The following is an 18,385-nucleotide window of genomic DNA, read 5'->3' as shown; positions in this document are numbered from 1 at the left end:
TATTCCATGCTGTTTCCTTTTGCAAACCTTTCTCTGGGGTCCAGAATGAATGACCTAATTGCCACCAAGCCCTGCTCTTCCTGGCTCCACAGTTCTTATGCATGTTTCCCACACATCACAAACACTTTATTCTGTGCCCTGCAGATATGCACAAGCATGTCATAGCACAACCTGAAGTCCACAATTTTCTCGAGAGTTCCATCTGTCTCACAGAATTTAGCCAATGCCTTTTAAAAATAACTTCATTATAAGTATTGTCAGTTAAACTGAAACCTGTTTGCTAATTTGTAGACGCCATGGTCACCTACTTGCTGCTTGTTTTTCTTATAAAAAGATAATAAAATCTTCCTCAAATGTCATTTCTTTCAATACCATGTTTTCCTTATTCAAAAGAAGAGATGACTTTAGACTTTCAAATGAAGTAATGTCTGCATTTTTGACTTATGAGATTAACCATTCATAAATGTGCTCTATGTTGTCTTATAAGACATATTATAGAGGGCTTGCCTAGTGGGAGACAGAAGGTAATGGAGGATAGTAACGGGTCTTTGCAACATTTCTTACGTCTCCAGCTTTCATCTTTAATTTGCCAACGTGGGGCATTTTTTCAGGACTTAGAGCAAGTTGAAATGACATTTTAATATAACTGGATGTAAAAAAGAAAAAGGAGACAGAATACCATGGTAGCATGTACACTAATCAGGTTCTATAGCACTTTAATAAAAGTCATATTAGAGGGAAAATGCAAGATGCAAAAGAGCTAAAAGGACATATTTTGCTGCAAAGTTATTGCCTCTTAACATCAGAATCAGCATTTAAAACACTCCGCAGCTATGATTATCAGAAATAGTTAGCTACACCTGTGACAGCTTTTGAAATTTACTGTCCCATTTCACTAAGGCATCACCTAAAAAGGGAATCGTGAGCTGTGTATCTCTCCCCAAGGACTATTATCAGGGATGGTATGAATACCTAATAGATTGGCTTTATTGCTGTCAGAAATAAACACATACTTTCATATATAAAAGCTAGGGAGCTCAGTAACTATATTTTGCAAATAACTATAGAACCATAATGACATCCTAGAAAGAAAAAGACCTCATATATGAATGCCTTTAGAAATGTTCGAGTTCTTTAATATTTGAATTGCTTATAAATGTTTATCTGAGTTATGTTTTTCTTTCAAAACCTATGAAGCTTACTTCAATGCAAGGCATAAGTCAATATTTGCATATGGATGTGTATAAACACAGCTTTGCTGCTGATTCATTTAGATGCAATGGACAGAATAAAATATATATTTTCTAAAGGAACATCCTTTTGGCTATTCACTGAGGGCTCAAAAGCAAATGGATGTTCAATGTTTCATATCTATCTAAACCAGTGGGGACTTAATAGCTGAATTCTCAAGGAAAAAATATTTTAAAATGAAGAACCCAGTGAATTATGCAGAACTAAAGCAGCCTGCATTCTCTGAGCATGGAGACACCACACCCTCTGCTTTGGCAGGCCTCCTTCAGGCACTCTTACAAAAGCAAGACTTTAGGAAGGTTGTTTTCTAAATTTCTGAGAAAAGGCCATACTGACATCCAAAGGGACTGTACCAGCTTGCACTCCCAGCAGCAATACAGGAGTGTTCGCTTTACCCCACAACCTCCTCAGCATAAGCTGTCATCAGTGTTTTTGATCTTGGCCATTCTTTCAGGTGTAAGATGGAATCTCAGATTTGCTTTGATTTGCATTTCTCTGATGACTAAGGATGTTGAACATTTTCTTAAGTGTCTTTCAGCCATTTTAAATTTCTCTGTTGAGAGTTCTCTGTTTAGGTCTGTACTCCATTTTTTATTGGATTATTTGTTCTTTTGATGACCAATTTCTTGAGTTCTTTGTATATTTTGGAGATCAAACCTCTGTCTGATGTGGGGTATATATCCGAAGGATGCTCAATCATGCCACAAAGGTATGTGCTCAATTATGTTCATAGCAGCATAGTTTGTCATAGCCAGAAACTGGAAACAACCTAAATGTTCTTCGACCGAAGAATGGATAAGGAAAATGTGGTACATTTACACAACAGAGTATACACAGCAGAAAAAAATGACATCTTGAATTTTGCAGGTAAATGAATGGAGCTAGAAAACATCATTTTAAGTGAGGTAACACAGACCCAGAAATACAATTATCACATGTACTCACTCATAAGTGTTTTTAAACATAAAGCAAAGAAAACCAGCCCATAAACCACAATCCCTGAGAACCTAGACAAAAATGGGGACCCTAAGAGAGACATACATAGATCTAATCTACATGGGTAGTAGAAAAAAACAAGATCTCCTGAGTAAATTGGGAGCATGGGAACCTTGAGAGAGGGTTGAAGGGGAGAGGAGAGGCAGGAAGAGGAGCAGAGAAAAATGTAGCGCTCAACAAAATTCAATAAAAAAAAATAAAAGCAAGACTTCTAGCCAGGCTGTGGTGGTGCATATCTTTAATCCCAGCACTTGGGAAGCAGGGGCAGGTGGATCTCTTTGAGTTTAAGGCCAGACTGATATACAAAGCAAGTTCCAGGACAGGCCTCAAAGCTACAGAGAAACACTGTCTTGAAAAACTGAAGAGAAAAAAAAAAGCAAGACTTCTTGTTCTCAGCAGCCATGGCACTTTTCTGGGTCCCAAGGTGACCCACAGAAGTCACACTTAATGCTAACTAGAACTAAATCAACTCATCACAATTAACCGTGAGATATAGTAAAACTACAGGTTTCCAATCATCTGGAGAGATGTGAGCATCATGGAATGCCTTGTCCCCAATTCATCCTGATTGTAATACAAAAGCCTGTGTTCCTGTGCTTTAAATATCCAAACTGCTCTGCCTTCTGTCTTCTTTCTTAAATCAACACCACCACCTCTGGGTGTGTTTGTGTGTCTGTCTGTCTGTCTGTGTCTGTGTGTGTCTATGTATGTGTCTGTGCATGGTGTGTGTGTGTGTGTGTCTGTGTGTGTGTGTCTGTGTCTATGTGTGTGTGTGTTTGTTGGTAGGCTTGCACATGCCTAAGTGTGTGTATGTAGATCAGAGGATAACCCAAGTGTCAGTCGGTCAGATCTTTCTACCTTGTTTGGGACAAGTCAATTGGGGTCTCAATGCTCTTCACTGACGCTAACTGGTAAGCTTCTGGGAATTATCATCTCTGCCTCCCACTCAGTGTATGGGCATTAGGCTCACAGCCACATGTTTATGCACAGATTTTTTACATGGATTCTAAGAATGCAAAGTCAGGTCCTAATATTGCTGGGAAAACACCTTATCCATTGAGCCATCTGCCCAGCCCCTCCATCCTCTCTTTGTGGGTTCAAAATTATCTGACTTGCCTGCCATGTTGGCACACCTAATCCCAAAAAGGGAAGCTGAGGCAGGAAGATTTTCACTCTGGCTAGCCTTGAATACATATTAAAATTCTCTAAATAAATAAATATTTTCTGATATTCAAAAACAAAGCCAAACCAAAGATGTAAAATCAAGATAATAACACAAAGGACTAGTGGGCATGTTTGAGAATAGTACGCTTGATAGAGGGAGTCAGTGACTCTGGTCAAGAAGTTTAAGAGAATATTGGACCCCTCACAGCAAAAGAGAGTGAATATTTTCAAGTTTTCCTGTATAACTTAGCAATTTCTGTTTTATGTTAATACTAAGCATTAGGATCCATGGCTACTAGGGAAAATGAGATCAGAAGTAAATTCCTCACTTCAAAGTTTCCCAGCCTACCAGGAAACAACGCAGGAACATGCTTTATATTACCTGCAAGACCAGGACCGGAGCCTGGATAGGCCAGAGACCTAGGATAGAACCAAACACAACAGGCAAAAAAAAAAAAAAAAAATCAATGAAATGATTCCTAATGATATTCTGCTATACTCAAAGACCAGAGTCTAGCATAATCATCCTCAGAAAGGCTTCAGAAAGAAACTGATAGGAGCAGATGCAGAGACCTGCAGCCAAGCATTAAGTCAAGCTCAGGAAATTCCAAGGAAGAAGGGGAGGAAGGATTGGAGGAATCCGAGGAATCGGGAACACCAGGAGAACATGGCCTACAGGCTCAACTAAGCAAGGCTCATAGGACTTCACAAAGGCTGAACCAACAATCAGGAAGCCTGCATGACTCTGATTTAGCCTCTGCAATATGTTATGGTTATCATGTCTGGTGTTTTTGTGGGACTCCCACAGTGAGAACTGGGGCTGTCTGTGACTCTGTTGCCTGCTTTTGGAACCCCTTTTCTCCTACTGGATTGCCTTGTCCAACCTTAATATGACGTTATGTGCCTAGACTTACTGTAACTGGCTATGCCTTGTTTGATTGATATCCCTGGGAGGCCCACCCTTTTTGAAGGGAAATGAAGGAGGAGGGGATCTTGAGGATAGCAGAGATAGAGGAGGGAGATTGAGAGAAAAGGAGGGAGGAAAAACTGCCATCAGGATGTTATATATGAAAGAGAATAAAGAAAGAAACAAATAAGTAAATAAATAAAATAAGTCTGAAAAAAATTACTGAATTTAAAGATATTGAAAGGTTAAAATATTAGACAAGAAATTAAAAATATACTTTTAAAAATAGCCAATGGCTTGAAAGAAGAAAGAAACAGATGAATGAAGTAAGGACATCAATTCAGAATGTAGAAGGAAACACCATGAATGTCAAGGTGAATGTCAGCAACAGAGATGAGAAACTCAACAAGCAAATTGTGACCCCCAAAAATTTGATAATGACATTGAAAATGTAATATTATATTAATACTATAATAAAAAAAACCCACTGTACCACTCTCTCTCTAGACTAAATCAAGGAGAAGAAAGAATGCCAGGGATGAAAAACATGGTTGAGGAAAAACTGTATATTCAGATACCAAGAAAGAAACAAAATATAAAACTAAAACATTCAAAAATCTTGCAAGAGACCAAGCTAAGGGTCAGTGGTGTCAAAGAAAGAGTTAAAATTAAAACTAAAGATGTAATAAATCCATTTATGAAATCAGGGCAGATTATTTTCTTAAATCTGGGGAAATAGATGGATATCCAAATACAAGAGGCATTTAAAGAACCAAATAGACAGGACCAGAGAAAAACCATGCCATGATATGTTATACTGAAAAAAAATCTCAAAACTATAAAAGAAGCAATATTGAAGTCGTCTAGAAAAAAAAACACCCACTCAAACACAAAGGAACATGAAGCACAATATAAACCCTAAAGCCAGGAAACCATGGTGTGATATATTTCATTGCTGAAATTAAGTAAGTGGCAGCCAGGATAGCTACATCTAGCAAAGTTAGCTTGTAAAACAGATGGAGAAATAAACAAATTTCAAGTTAAGTGCAAAAGAAAGCGAGTCATGAGTACTAAGCCACAATTTCAGAGAACACTTAAAGGAATCCTAAACACAGAGAAGAAGGAAGAATGATAGGCTCAATCGGATAAGCATAGTAACGAATAAATTTCATAAAAGGAATAGATGAACAAGGAAGACTAGGAAGATGTCTCGCGAGTTTATTTTCCTGGTCCTGTGCTAAAAATACTCTGATAAAAGGACTTTGGTGAAGAAGAGTTGAATCTAACTTGAAGGGCAAGGGTGTGGTCCAGAATGACAGGCTACAGGAGCACGAAGCAGCTGGTTACATCACATCAATAATTAGCAGCAGAGAGAAATGAATGCATGTTGCTACTCAACAGAGTCCATGACCCCAGCCAGGGAACGTCTCTGCCCAGAGTGCATGGATCTTCCCCTTCCAATTAACGTTATCAAAATATACCCAAAGGCATAGCTAGAGGTGCCTAACCCAGATTTTAGAGTCTGTCTTGTTGACAATTAACACGAATGATAGAATTGATCATTTCTAGATCAATAAGCCAGAAAACCTCAAATACAAATGAGGAGAAAGAAAAGAATAAGCAATAATCCAGGAGACTTACTACATTTGAGAGAGAGAGAGAGAGAGAGAGAGAGAGAGAGAGAGAGAGAGAGAGAGAGAGAGAGAGAGAGAGATCTAAGTATTCATTACATCTGTCAAAGAAACACGTTTATAATCAAACGGTGAGAGCAACACAGCAAACAAGCAGAAGCTCCAAAGAAGACAGGTCAGCTATACTTGCATTTGCTGAAGCAGACTACAAGCCAAAATTAGTAAAAATGGGGTAAGGACAATCACGGCACCTTACTAAAGAGGATAATCCATCAGGAAGATATAACAATCATAAATACATTGCTCTACCCAGTTTCATAAAACAGACACCACTGGACATGAGAAGACAGATAGATCCAGATACAATTAAAAGCACAGATTCACTATGCCAGTCCAAGTGCTTAAACCCTTTGTGACCAGCAGGGAGAGCTACTTGAAAATGTTACAGAGCCTTTAGGAGGCAGGGCCTGGTGGAGGAAGCGTGTCACTATAGACAGATTTTGAGGGTTTGCAGCCTGGCCCCACTTGCTATTGTGTGCTCTGCTTGCTGACTGTTGGGCTGGCTTCACACTGCCTAACTGCTGTGACTTCCCCACCATGATGGACTGTATCCCATCTGGAACTCTGAGCCATAATAAACCCTTTCTCCCTTAAGTCGTTTTAGTCAGGGAATTTTATATGCTAAAAGAAAAGTAACTAATCAAGTCATTGAAGAAGTCAGTGAGGAAACTCAGCAATTCCCTTTTTGTCTCTGTATACTGTCTCTAATAGAATTTTGACCTTATTCTATTTGTAACTCATCTTCACCATTCCCTTTCTTATATTTATGTAATTTTGCTTTTGAACTTTTTATTTTTCTAATACCTTGCATTTTCTCTTCCCCTCCATAAAATTATTCTCATCTACTTTTCTTCCTTTTTTCTTGCTTTCTCTTCCTTCTATTTTCCTTTTCTGTACCTCCTTCCTTTATCCCATTCACATTTTCATATACACCCTAAATAGTCTTTAAGTTCTGAATATATTTGCATTTATTTTGCACCTTGCCATTTTATGCTCACTCATGATAGCGATCATGAGGCCTAACGTTATTGTTAGTATATTTCTACATATTGTACGCATTGATGTTGTTTTTGGAGAAGCTTGTTTACTCCTCTCTGGGTGTCACTGGAGACTGAACCCTTGAAGAGGCTTTCAAATAAGGGAAAACCTAAATTTAAAACAGGCAGAGAGGTGCTGAAGTGATGACTAAGTGGTTAAGACCACTGACTGCTATAACAGAGGTCCTGAGTTCAATTCCCACAATCCCAGGGTGGCTCACAACCATATGTAATGAGATCTGGTGCCCTCTGTTGGTTTGCAGGCAGAATACCGTACACACAATAAAGAAATTTTTTTTAACAGCAAAGAAACCAAATGGAGACACATACAGAAATCCAGAAAATCAGAACAACAGGATTCCTATAAAATATCATAACTCGTCAACTAGTTCCAGGATATAAGATCCTGGAACTGATAAATTGTTGGATATAGGTTTCAAAGCTTATTATTAAAAAGACATCAGTGACTTAAGAAGGGATACCACAAAGAAAAAAAATTCCACCTAAGACCTAGAGAGAAAGACAAGACAAAGGAAAGGGTAGAAGAAAAAGTGGATGAGAAAATCAACCACAGAAAGAAAAATTCAGCAAGGATATTGAGACTTTAAAAATAAAAATAGAAAATTTGGAAATGAAAAACTCAGTGAATAAAAATAAAAATAAAGTAAAAAGAATCACCAATAGACTCGACCAAGGAAAAGAGAGAATACGGGGATATAGAACAATGTAGAAGTAATAGTATAGCAGAATTTTATGACAGAAAAATAAAAATTAAAATGTACAGGAACTCTGGGATAATATCAAGAAACTAAACCTAGGAATTCATAGACTGTATGAAGGAGCTAACATACAGCTAGAAGATAAGGGGCCTATCCAATGAAACATTAGCAGAAAACCCCATATCTGGAAAAAGAAATAGACATTCATTTAGAATCTCAAATGAGCATAAGAGTGGGTGATGGGTAAGGATATGATCAAAGTATAGTATATGTCAATAAGGATAATTTTTAATAAAAGATAAAAATGAAATAAAATAAAATAAAAAGACAGACAAGCCTCCAAACAGGAGTATCTGACCTTATATATTAAGGCATGTCTATGTAATCAAACTAGTGTATGGGGCCCATCCACAGCTCTCCTGGGAACCATACAGGTCCAAAAAATAGACACAGCTGCAGGAAATTACAGACTAAAAATAATAACAATAATAAACATTACTAGAGAAAACTCTATAACATGTCATCACTAACATTTCAAAATTATAAAACAAAGACAATATTAAAATACAAGGGGAAAAACTGAATTTCAAAGACATATATATACATATATATTAGAATAATATGTAACTCCTCATCAGTGAACCTCAGCTAGAAAAGCATTGTGGAATAAATAGCAGATCTTTAAAGTAAATACCTGTCAACCAAAATTGTTATACCCAGCAATGCTATCTTTTAAAAATGACAGAGAAATAAGAACATTTTATGAAAAGCACAAAATAATGTTTGTGAACACAAAGAAAGATTTAAAAAAAAAACAGACTCAACCATGAGAGCATTAACTAAACAAACAAGCGAACTCCTTTAATGGAATTTACAAAATTCCTAGATGAACAAAACAGAACTAGGAAAGAATTTATGATGTCCAGAACTTTAATAAGAGGTTCCTTGTTTGTTTCCCGGCCAACCGGCAGCTCAGACCCAAAATAACCACACAGAAACTTTATTAATTAAATCACTGTTTGTCCTATTAGCTCTAACTTCTTAATAGCTAGCTTTTACATCTTAATTTAACCCATTTCTATTATTTTATATTTTACCATGAGGCTCATGGTCTACTGGCAAAGTTCAGCATGTCTGTGTTGAGCCATGGCTCTATGGCTTCTCCTTGACTCTGTCTTCTTTCTCCCAGCATTCAGTTTAGTTTTCCCCATCTAACCTTTGTTCTGCCCTGCTCTGCTATAGGCTCAAAGCAATTTCTTTATTAATAAATGGTATTCACAGCATTCAGGGGGGAATCCCACATCACAGAACAAAAAAATCTCTAATACTAATATGAAAGAAAGAACAATGAAAAAACGTAATCTCTCAATATTCCACATACCTTATATGTAAAGGGCCTCCACTCATTAAAAAAGACATGCACACTAGTGACTACATTAGAATACATGAGTCAGCTGTCCATTGTCCTCAAGAAGCATGTCTTAACCAGTAAAGATACAGGGAGACAGAAGTCAAAGGGTGGTTAACAACCTATCAGATAAAACAGGAGCTGAGAACAAACTAATTTAACAATGCTGATATGATAAAGTGTGTTTGAAACCAAACTTAAAAGAGATAGAGGCCGCCAGTATACATATATAGAAAAACTCAAGAAGATACAACTGGAGAGATGTCTTAGTAGACAATGAAGACCAGAGTGATCAGATCCTCAGAATCCACAAAAATGCTTGGTGGGTGTGTTGGTGTCCCTCTAATTCTAGCACTAGAAGGCAGATAGCAGATTGTTGGAACAAACTGGTTGCCTACAATAGCACTGTAGACAGGTTCTGGGTTCAATTGAAAGACCTTGCCTCCGTGCATACTGTGAAGAAAGACTAAGGAAGACTCCCCACATCAACCTCTACCCTGAGGTATGAAACATATATGCATTCACTACATACAGAGACACATGCCAAGGAAAGGGAGACATAGCAATAGTAAGTATCTATGTAACTAATGGTGATGCCTCTAAAATGATTTTAAAAGACCCTTATTTGTATAAAAGATCAAGCAGTTTTTGATACAGTAATAGTTGGTGATTTCAATGCCCACATTCATCTTTATGCAGGACATCCAAACGAAAACAAACAAAGAAACTTTAGAGATGAACTGTACTGTATGCCAAATGGATTTAAGGGATCCCAATGGAATAATCCGTCCAATAGATTGAGAGTACACATTCTTTTCAAGACCCACGGTGACCCACAGAACCTTCGCTAAAGTAGACCCTTTAATATGTAACAAAACCTGTTTCACCAAATACAATGTCATTCAATAATATCTTGTATAGGATTAAATAATAGTGGAATACAACTAGAATTCAGTATTAAAAGAAGCTGCAGAAGCTACACACACAGGTGGGAATTGAACAATAAACTCTTGACTGACAAGTGGATCATTGAAGAACTCAAGAAGGGAACTTTAAAACTCCTAGAATAGAATACCAATACAGCTTGCCAGAATCTTTGGAATAATTATGAAACAGTTATAAAAGTTCATTGCTCAGTGTTTACACTCAATATCAGAGAGAGCTTAAGTAATTAAACCAATTATGATCCCAAGGTCTTTAAAAAAACAAAATCATAGCAGCAGGTAGTAAAAATAATAAAATATGGGGCATACTAGTGAAGTGCAGCCTAAAAGAACAAAACAGTCATAGTCCTAACACAACCAAAAGGTAGTTCTTTGAAAAGATAAACAAGGTTCTGTTCTAGTTTCCTCTGTGTCTTATCCTTCTAAATCAGAGTCCATTACTGAGTCTGTGAAGAAGCAGGGTATAAAACAGAAGCCAAGGAGGAATGCCACTTACTGGTTTGCTCTCAGGGTCACACTCAACTATCTTTGTTACGCAGCTGAGGCCCACATGCCTAGGGATGGTACAGCCCACAGTGCGTCCAACTCTCCTTCATGAAATAGCAATCAAGAAAAAGGCCCCCAGACCTGTCCACAGCCAGTCTGATGCAGGCATGCTTACACTTGAAGCTCCCTCTTCTGCTCCATGTCAAATTCACAACCAAAATTAGCCTGCACAGTTACCAAAACTCTGGTCAAACTCACCTTTAAAAAAAAGATTCAAATGAAGAAACCCAGAGATAAAAGAGGAACTCACAAGAAATTTCAATGACCAAGAATACAACTGAAAAATGCTTTGAGAACTGGCATTCTGAGAACCTGGAAATTCTAAAAGAAATGGGTAAGTTCCAGCTACCTACCAAATTGAATCAAGATGATATAGATACTTAAATAAATCCACGATAAACGATAAAATTAAAGTAGTGATAAAAAGTCTTTCTGTAAAAAGGTGCCCAGGCTCATATTGATTCTATGCAGAATTATGGCATACCATTAAGGAAATGCTGTTGTAATAGGAGCAGCGGGCTGCTTCCCGCCACCCGGCTAGCTTTACCCGAAATAATTACACGGAAACTGTATTCTTTTAAACACTGCCTAGCCCATTAGTTCCAGCCTCTTATTGGCTAGCTCTTACATATTGATCTAACCCATTTCTAATAATCTGTGTAGCCCACGAGGTGGCTTACCAGGGAAGATCTTAACCTGCATCTGTCTGGAGTGGGAGAATCATGGCGACTGCCCTGACTCAGTTTCTTTCTCCCAGCATTCTGTTCTGTTCACTCCACCTATCTAAATTCTACCCTATCAGAGGGTCAAGCAGTTTCCTTTATTAGTTAACCAATGAAAGCAACAGATAAGATACAAGACCTCCATTAAAATGCAAAAAATTAATACCCCTCAAAATGGTTCAACAGACTAGAAAGATTTTATATTACCAAAGTGATTCTATAAAACTAGTACTACTATGATATCAAACTCTATGCAGATACAACAAGCAAAGAAGCAAAACACAAAATAATGTCTATTTTGAATAAATTGCACAATAAGAATGCAAACTGAATTAAGAAGACATTGCAGGCTCAAGGATGCTTTAAGCCAGGGATGCTAGAAGGGAGTCAGCAGTATAAATTGATGCATGCAGCAGAGTGTGTAAACAGACCTAGGACAGAATTTTCATTCACAGTAGATGGAGTAAAAAACATTGGAAACGTTTAACATTTTTTCCTTGTAAAAAGCCAAAAAAGGCAAGTAGTTAAGGAAATATATCTCACCAAAATAAAGCCTACTTATGACGAATCTATAGCCAATATTACACCAAGTAGTTAAAAACAGAATGTATTTTATCTAAAATCATGTATTAAGCCAAGATACTGTTTTCTCTTGTTCAATACAGTGTTCAAGATCTTAGCTAGGGAAATAAGAAAAGAAAAAATTGGTACAAATAGTTAAATAGGAATTCAAATTATCTCTATTTGCAACATGATTCTGTACTTAAAAGATTCTAAAGACTCGACCAGAGACCTAATATACACAAGTAGCAAAGTATCAGGAAACAAAATTGACATATAAAAACCAGTAGCACTTGTACATGCCATATAAACTTGTGAGAAATAAGTGTTTTTTAGTGAGATTCACTTCACGTGGCTTCAAAGCAACATTCTAGGAAAAGATTAACCAAAGAAGTGAAATATTTCCACCATAAAAACACTAAAATACTAAAGAAAGAAAGTGAAGAACACAATAGAATATGGGAAGATATCCCATTCTCATGGATTGGGAAAATCAGTGCTTTAAAAACGTCTGTAATACTTCAAAGAGATTTACAGACTCAACAAAAATTCCTATTAATATTCTGTCTGTCTTAGGTGCGGTTTCTATTGATGTGAAGAGACATCATGACCATGGCAACTCTTATAAATAAAAGAAAGAATTTAACTGGGGCTGGCTTACAGGCTCAGAGGTTTAATTGTTTGTCATTGTAGAAGGAAGCATGGTTTCACACAAGCAGACATGGTGCTATAGAGAAGGAGCTGAGAGTTTTGTATCTAAATCAGTAGGCAGCAGAAAGAAAGAGTGAGCCACTGTACCTGGCTTGAGTTTCTAAAGCCTCAAAGCCAACAGCCAGTGACACACTTCCTCCAACAAGGTCACACCTACTCCAACAAGGTCACACCAAATAGTGCCACTCTTTGGTGACTAAGCATTCAAATATTTGAGTCTATGGAGAGCCATTCCTAGTCAAACCACCACAGATTCCAAATGTACAGGAGTATAAAAATACTTTAATACTCATATGAAAATATAAAAGGTCACAGAAAGCCTAAAGCCCAAACCATACTAAGCATAAATATGAACTCAAATTATATTGCAGATTCTCAATAGCAAAAAATGTGTGGGGTGTATGCATACTAAATAGAATAGAGAGCTCAGAAGTTAACTCTCACACACATAGTCATCCAATCATTGACAAGGTTTTTTTTTCTAAATCATTTTTTAAGATCTACTTTGTGGAAGAGCATACATATCTGGCAGCATAGAACCAGTCAAAAGCCCATGGCTAGAGACACCAATGGCCATAGAAAATCTACTACTGATGTTTTTCCCAGTGTGAATAGCAAAGGGGATGTGGATCTGAAATTCTCAAAGAACTAGTAAAAAATAAAAATATGTTGTCAAATAAAAATAAATATAAAATGAATATATTTTTTTAAAAAACCAACTATGAGAAAAAGTCTTTTCAACAAATGGTGCAGAGAAAGCTGGGCATCTATTGTTTGGAAGAATGAAAAACTAAATCCATCTCTCTCACCATGGACAAAACTCATCTCAAAATGGACCAAAAACCTTAATGCAAACTTTGACATAAGAAAAATGGTGTAAGAAAATAGAAGAAATGACTCACACATAGGCACGATCTTTCTGAAAAAGACCTTAATAGCTCGGAAAACAAGATGGAACCAACCCATGGGCACATGAAATTAAAAGGCTGCACAGCATAGAATTTGGCCACCAAGTGAAAAAAGAGACTACAGAACGGGGAATTCTTTGGTGACCGTATTCAAACAGGGGACCGGTGTCTAGAATAGTAAGATAACTGCAAAATTAAGCCACAAAATTCATCCAAGTAAGGAACATGGTAATTAGTTGAATGAATGGTTCTCAGAAGAAGATATTCAAGTAATCAATAAGTATTTGAAAAGAATGCTCAGAATCCTTTGCCATCAAGGAAATGTAGATTGAAACCATACTGTGGTTTTATGAAGAGGGATTGACTAAGTTACTAAATTGAGGGGACCCTCTCAGCATGGGTGATACCATCACAGAAACAGGGGAACTGATGGTATAAATGAATAAAGGGAGAAGAGTTATGAGAAAAAGCTCTCTTCTTCTTCTTCTTCTTCTTCTTCTTCTTCTTCTTCTTCTTCTTCTTCTTCTTCTTCTTCTTCTTCTTCTGTTCCTCCTTCTCCTTCTTCTTCTTCTTCTTCTTCTTCTTCTTCTTCTTCTTCTTCTTCTTCTTCTTCTTCTTCTTCTTCTTCTTCTCCTCTTCCTCTTCCTCCTTCTTCTCTCTGTTTGTGTATGTGTGTATGTATGTTCCCTGTTTTACAAATAAGTACCTGTCCCATCACATTGCCATGGCTCACAGTGGCCCTTTAATCAATAAAGCCAAGAATTATGTAAAATCATTGCAACCATGACCAAAACAAACACTTCTTTCCTAAAGCTGTTTCTGTCAGGCATTTTCATCACATTGACATAAAGTCTGATACCAGCAGTTAATACTAGGAGTGGAGTTGTTGCCATGATCTTGCATTCATAAGCCTACAACTGGTTTGCAGGAGGATGCTAGAAAAGTTTGAAGTTGCTGGATAGAAAAGTTCAGCTTAATGGATTCTGAAGAGTGTTTTCAAAGTCAGAATGCCACTGGGAACACAGACAGTAAAGACTACACTCATAAATCCAGTTGAGAACAGAACTCTGTGGAGGAACTGGGCCAGAGGCCATTAATACTATACTCTGGTTTAAATGTTTTCCATGTTTTGCTCCTGTTGAAGACTTTGTGGAAAGCTAACTTTAAAGTTGATGGACTAATTAAACTGGTGGAGGAAACTTAAGTTCATCCAACATTTAGGCTGTCAGATGGATAGTGCTGGCTGCTTTTCATAAAGTTTAAGTAAAATTTGTGAGCAAAAAAAAAAAAAAAAGAAAGCCAAATAACAAGGTTTGAAAACCTTGCAACTTGCCCAGAAGAAGAGAGTGTACAAAGTTGGAGTCCAGAAAAGTTTGGCTGTTGAAGAGATCGGAGTCATTTAAAAGAGGATGAGTGTTTTGTATCAGGATGATAGGAAAGATAGATGATGGGTGTGTTTTAGAGTTGGCTAGATTCAGCCCCATCACGGGCTCTAGGGCATAACAGTTCAAACCCATTTGAAAAACTTCACTTTAAGAAGACAACTCCAGGGCTCTCTGCCCACACATGGCAGCCTAAGAAAGTGTTTCCTTGTATCAGCCATCTAGTCACACAGAGGATATTATAGCTAATGGTTCGAGGAGACTTGGCTGCTACTCAAAGTGGTAAAAACCTCCTGTCATCCACACTGTGCTGGTTTTGTGAACATACAAAATGCAACAGCTGTAGGTTCATGTAGATTTTTACCAAGATCTCAAAGGAAGTCCTGGGAGGCCAAGAAATGAGTGGCAGGGTCAGAAATCCCTACGGGCAACTCCTGGAGAACAAGAAATTAAACTGTGAGGGTGGCACTAAATCATCAGTGAAGTCCCCAAGAGGAACCTGCCAAATATGGATGATGGTCCTGTCTACATAAGTGCTCTCTCTCCCTTCCCCTCCCCCTCTCTTCTCCTTGCCATGTTGCCCATCAAGTTAGTAGCACCTGCCATATGTTCCTACCACCATGTTGCTGCCTCACTACAGGCTCATAATCCTTAGAGTCAAAGATTACAGACAAAAATCCCTGAGGGTGTGATTAAAAATAACCCTCCCAAAGTTATCATTGGGACAGAAAGTCTGACTAATAAACTGGTGACTTTGGTGATTTTCTGAAGATAGATGTGGAAGTGACCTATGTCCATGTCCAAAACTTAGCCCAAGGTGTGGTGTTGTATGGGAAGTCTTTCTGTATATGTGTTGCTTTTATTGGCTAATGAATAAAGAAGCTGACTTGGCCTGTGATAGGGCAGAGTAGAGCTAGATGGGGAAAATAAACTGAATGCTGGGAGAAAGAAGGCAGAGTCACAACACACCATGCAGCCTCCACTGGGGACAGAGGAGCCGGAACCTTGCCGGTAAGCCACAACCACATGGTGATACACAGATTAATAGAAATGGGTTAAATTAAGATGTAAGAGCTAGCCAATAAGAAGATAGAGCTAATAAGCCAATCATTGATTTAATTAATACAGTTTCTGTGTGGTTATTTCTGGGCTGAGTAGCCAGGAACAAACAAGGAGCCTCCTACTACAGTGGTGTCCAGTGAGAAAGAAGAATGGAAATGAGAAAGAAAACAAAATTCTAGGCAATTTATCACCGAATGTAGTATGTGAAAGAGTGCAAGCAGGACTCAGAATGATAATGTTACAATGAGATAACTCACCAAGTTTGACATCTGGTATATGCCACTATTCAAAGCTAAGAGTGAGACAAGAAAGAGGACAAAGTCCTTGGGAATTCAGAGTGATAGCTCCCTAAAAAGATGCATAGAACATAAAAGGAAACAGAAGAGAGAAGGACCTAGCACCATTCTGTAATTTAGTGAGGGCATATTCAACAAAACACCAATTTAGGACTCTGTAGTGATTGGTCTGCACCATGCTACTGTACTGAATACAATGCATAGCTGAGGGGTTTTACAAATGGTCCCAATGACTGCCTAACAGGCAGCAATCTTCCACTTGACTCTGCAGCTAGTTTCCTGGAAACAGCAGGCAATGCTCTGAAGGAACCAGTTTCTCAGCTTCAGAGAGAGAAAATTGGCCAAATCAATCATAAATAGCTAACCCAAGAAGCAGTGCTCAGAGAGAAAGCTGTGCTGTCCTAAAGAGGAGCATGGCCTTTAAATCAAAGACATGGGTATCATGTACAATTTCTTCTACTCAATGAGCTTGAACCCAAAATAAGTCACTCTCTGTTGCTTCTAGGCTTTTTTCTTGTTTAATATGTGAATACTAGTGCATGCCTTGGGTTTATCATGGAAGCAGGTGGGGCACTCTCTATAAAGGGGCTTTATAAGGTGCTATGCAAAAGTGAAGGGCTTAAAGTTGCTGCTGCTCAGAAGACTAAGAGATCTTTAATTGCCTGTGGACTCTACAGGGAAAAGAATTCACCAAAGAAGGAAAAAGTTTCATACTTACCAAAGCAATCTCAAGGTGTTGCATTCACTAAATATATACTTTGCAGCTTTGTCTGACCTGAGACCCTCCTTTGGAATCCAAATAACAAAAGGCACCATTACTGCCTACCACTCATTATAGCCTAGGGAAAGAGATTGTCTAAGAATCTCCATTTTGGTATTTGGAGGTATTTGTAAGAAGTCCAGGAATTGTTATTTAATAAGAATCCCTAATTCTTCTGCAGAATTATCTAAAATCATTTGTGATTTGGGACTCAAATTCTAAATTACCACCCAGAAATGAGTACCGGAGATGAAAACCACAACTCCTAGGCTGCTCCCATGGACAGAAAAGCTTCAACAAAGGGAGTTAAGAGCAAGTACAGGCTACCCCTTATAAAACATATTTTTGAGAACATTTTGCTTTCTAGTCATTGAAAAGGTGATAAACGCAGTGGCATGTAGCCTTGGGAATCAGATACAAAGACTGGGCCCTCTCTTTACCCTAAGTGCGGAGTAATTATAACCCTCTATCCTGAGCTGGAATTTCTCTTGTACTTAACCTATGACCTCTAACCTTGGTCTCCCTGCATTTCTTAGATCCACTGAATCTCCTACTAATGTAGATAACATCACTCAAAACTGTATGACTCAAAACTGTACAATAAGCCACTTAAAAAATTTCATGTTATAAAACAACCCCCACTTCTTACTGATGATCTTAGCAAAGGTCACTCACTAACCAGTACACAGTTGATCTAGGAGAGCCTTAGCTTCAGCAGCCTGGCTCTCTTACATCTCACATACCTGCAGTAGGCTAGACTGGGTATCATGTTGTTGTGGGAGCTGCGGGCCTCTTCCCATAGCCCGGCTTCTGGCCGCTTGGCTAGTTTATACGCCAAAATAACAACACACAAATTGTATTCTTTTAAACACTGCCTGGCCCATTAGTTTCAGCCTCTTAACCCATTTCTAATAATCTATGTAGCACCACAAGGTGCGCTCACCAGGAAAGATTTAGCATGTCTGACCTGGTGGCTGGCTGCATCGTGTCTGCCCTGGAGAGAGCTGCATGGCATCTGAGCTCACTTCCTCTTCCTCCCAGCATTCTGTTCTGTTTACTCTGCCTATCTAAATTTTAACCTATCAGGGCCAAGGCATTTCTTTATTTAACCAATGACCTTCCTCCATCATCATGTTATGGCAGAGGATCCTAAAAGGAAAGAGGAAACACATGCAAGTACCTTTGCTAATCCCAGCTTTCACTAAGTTGCAGGTTTCCAGGTTACACTGTTGCCCATAGCTCCATGCTAACTTGCTTTTATATCCAACCTGCACCCTTGAGCAGCATCTACAATTTTGGGGAATGATAAGATAATGTATG

The sequence above is a fragment of the Microtus pennsylvanicus genome, chromosome 10 (genome assembly GCF_037038515.1).
Source record: "Microtus pennsylvanicus isolate mMicPen1 chromosome 10, mMicPen1.hap1, whole genome shotgun sequence".
Lineage (NCBI taxonomy): Eukaryota > Metazoa > Chordata > Mammalia > Rodentia > Cricetidae > Microtus > Microtus pennsylvanicus.
This window is presented reverse-complemented; position numbering follows the sequence as displayed.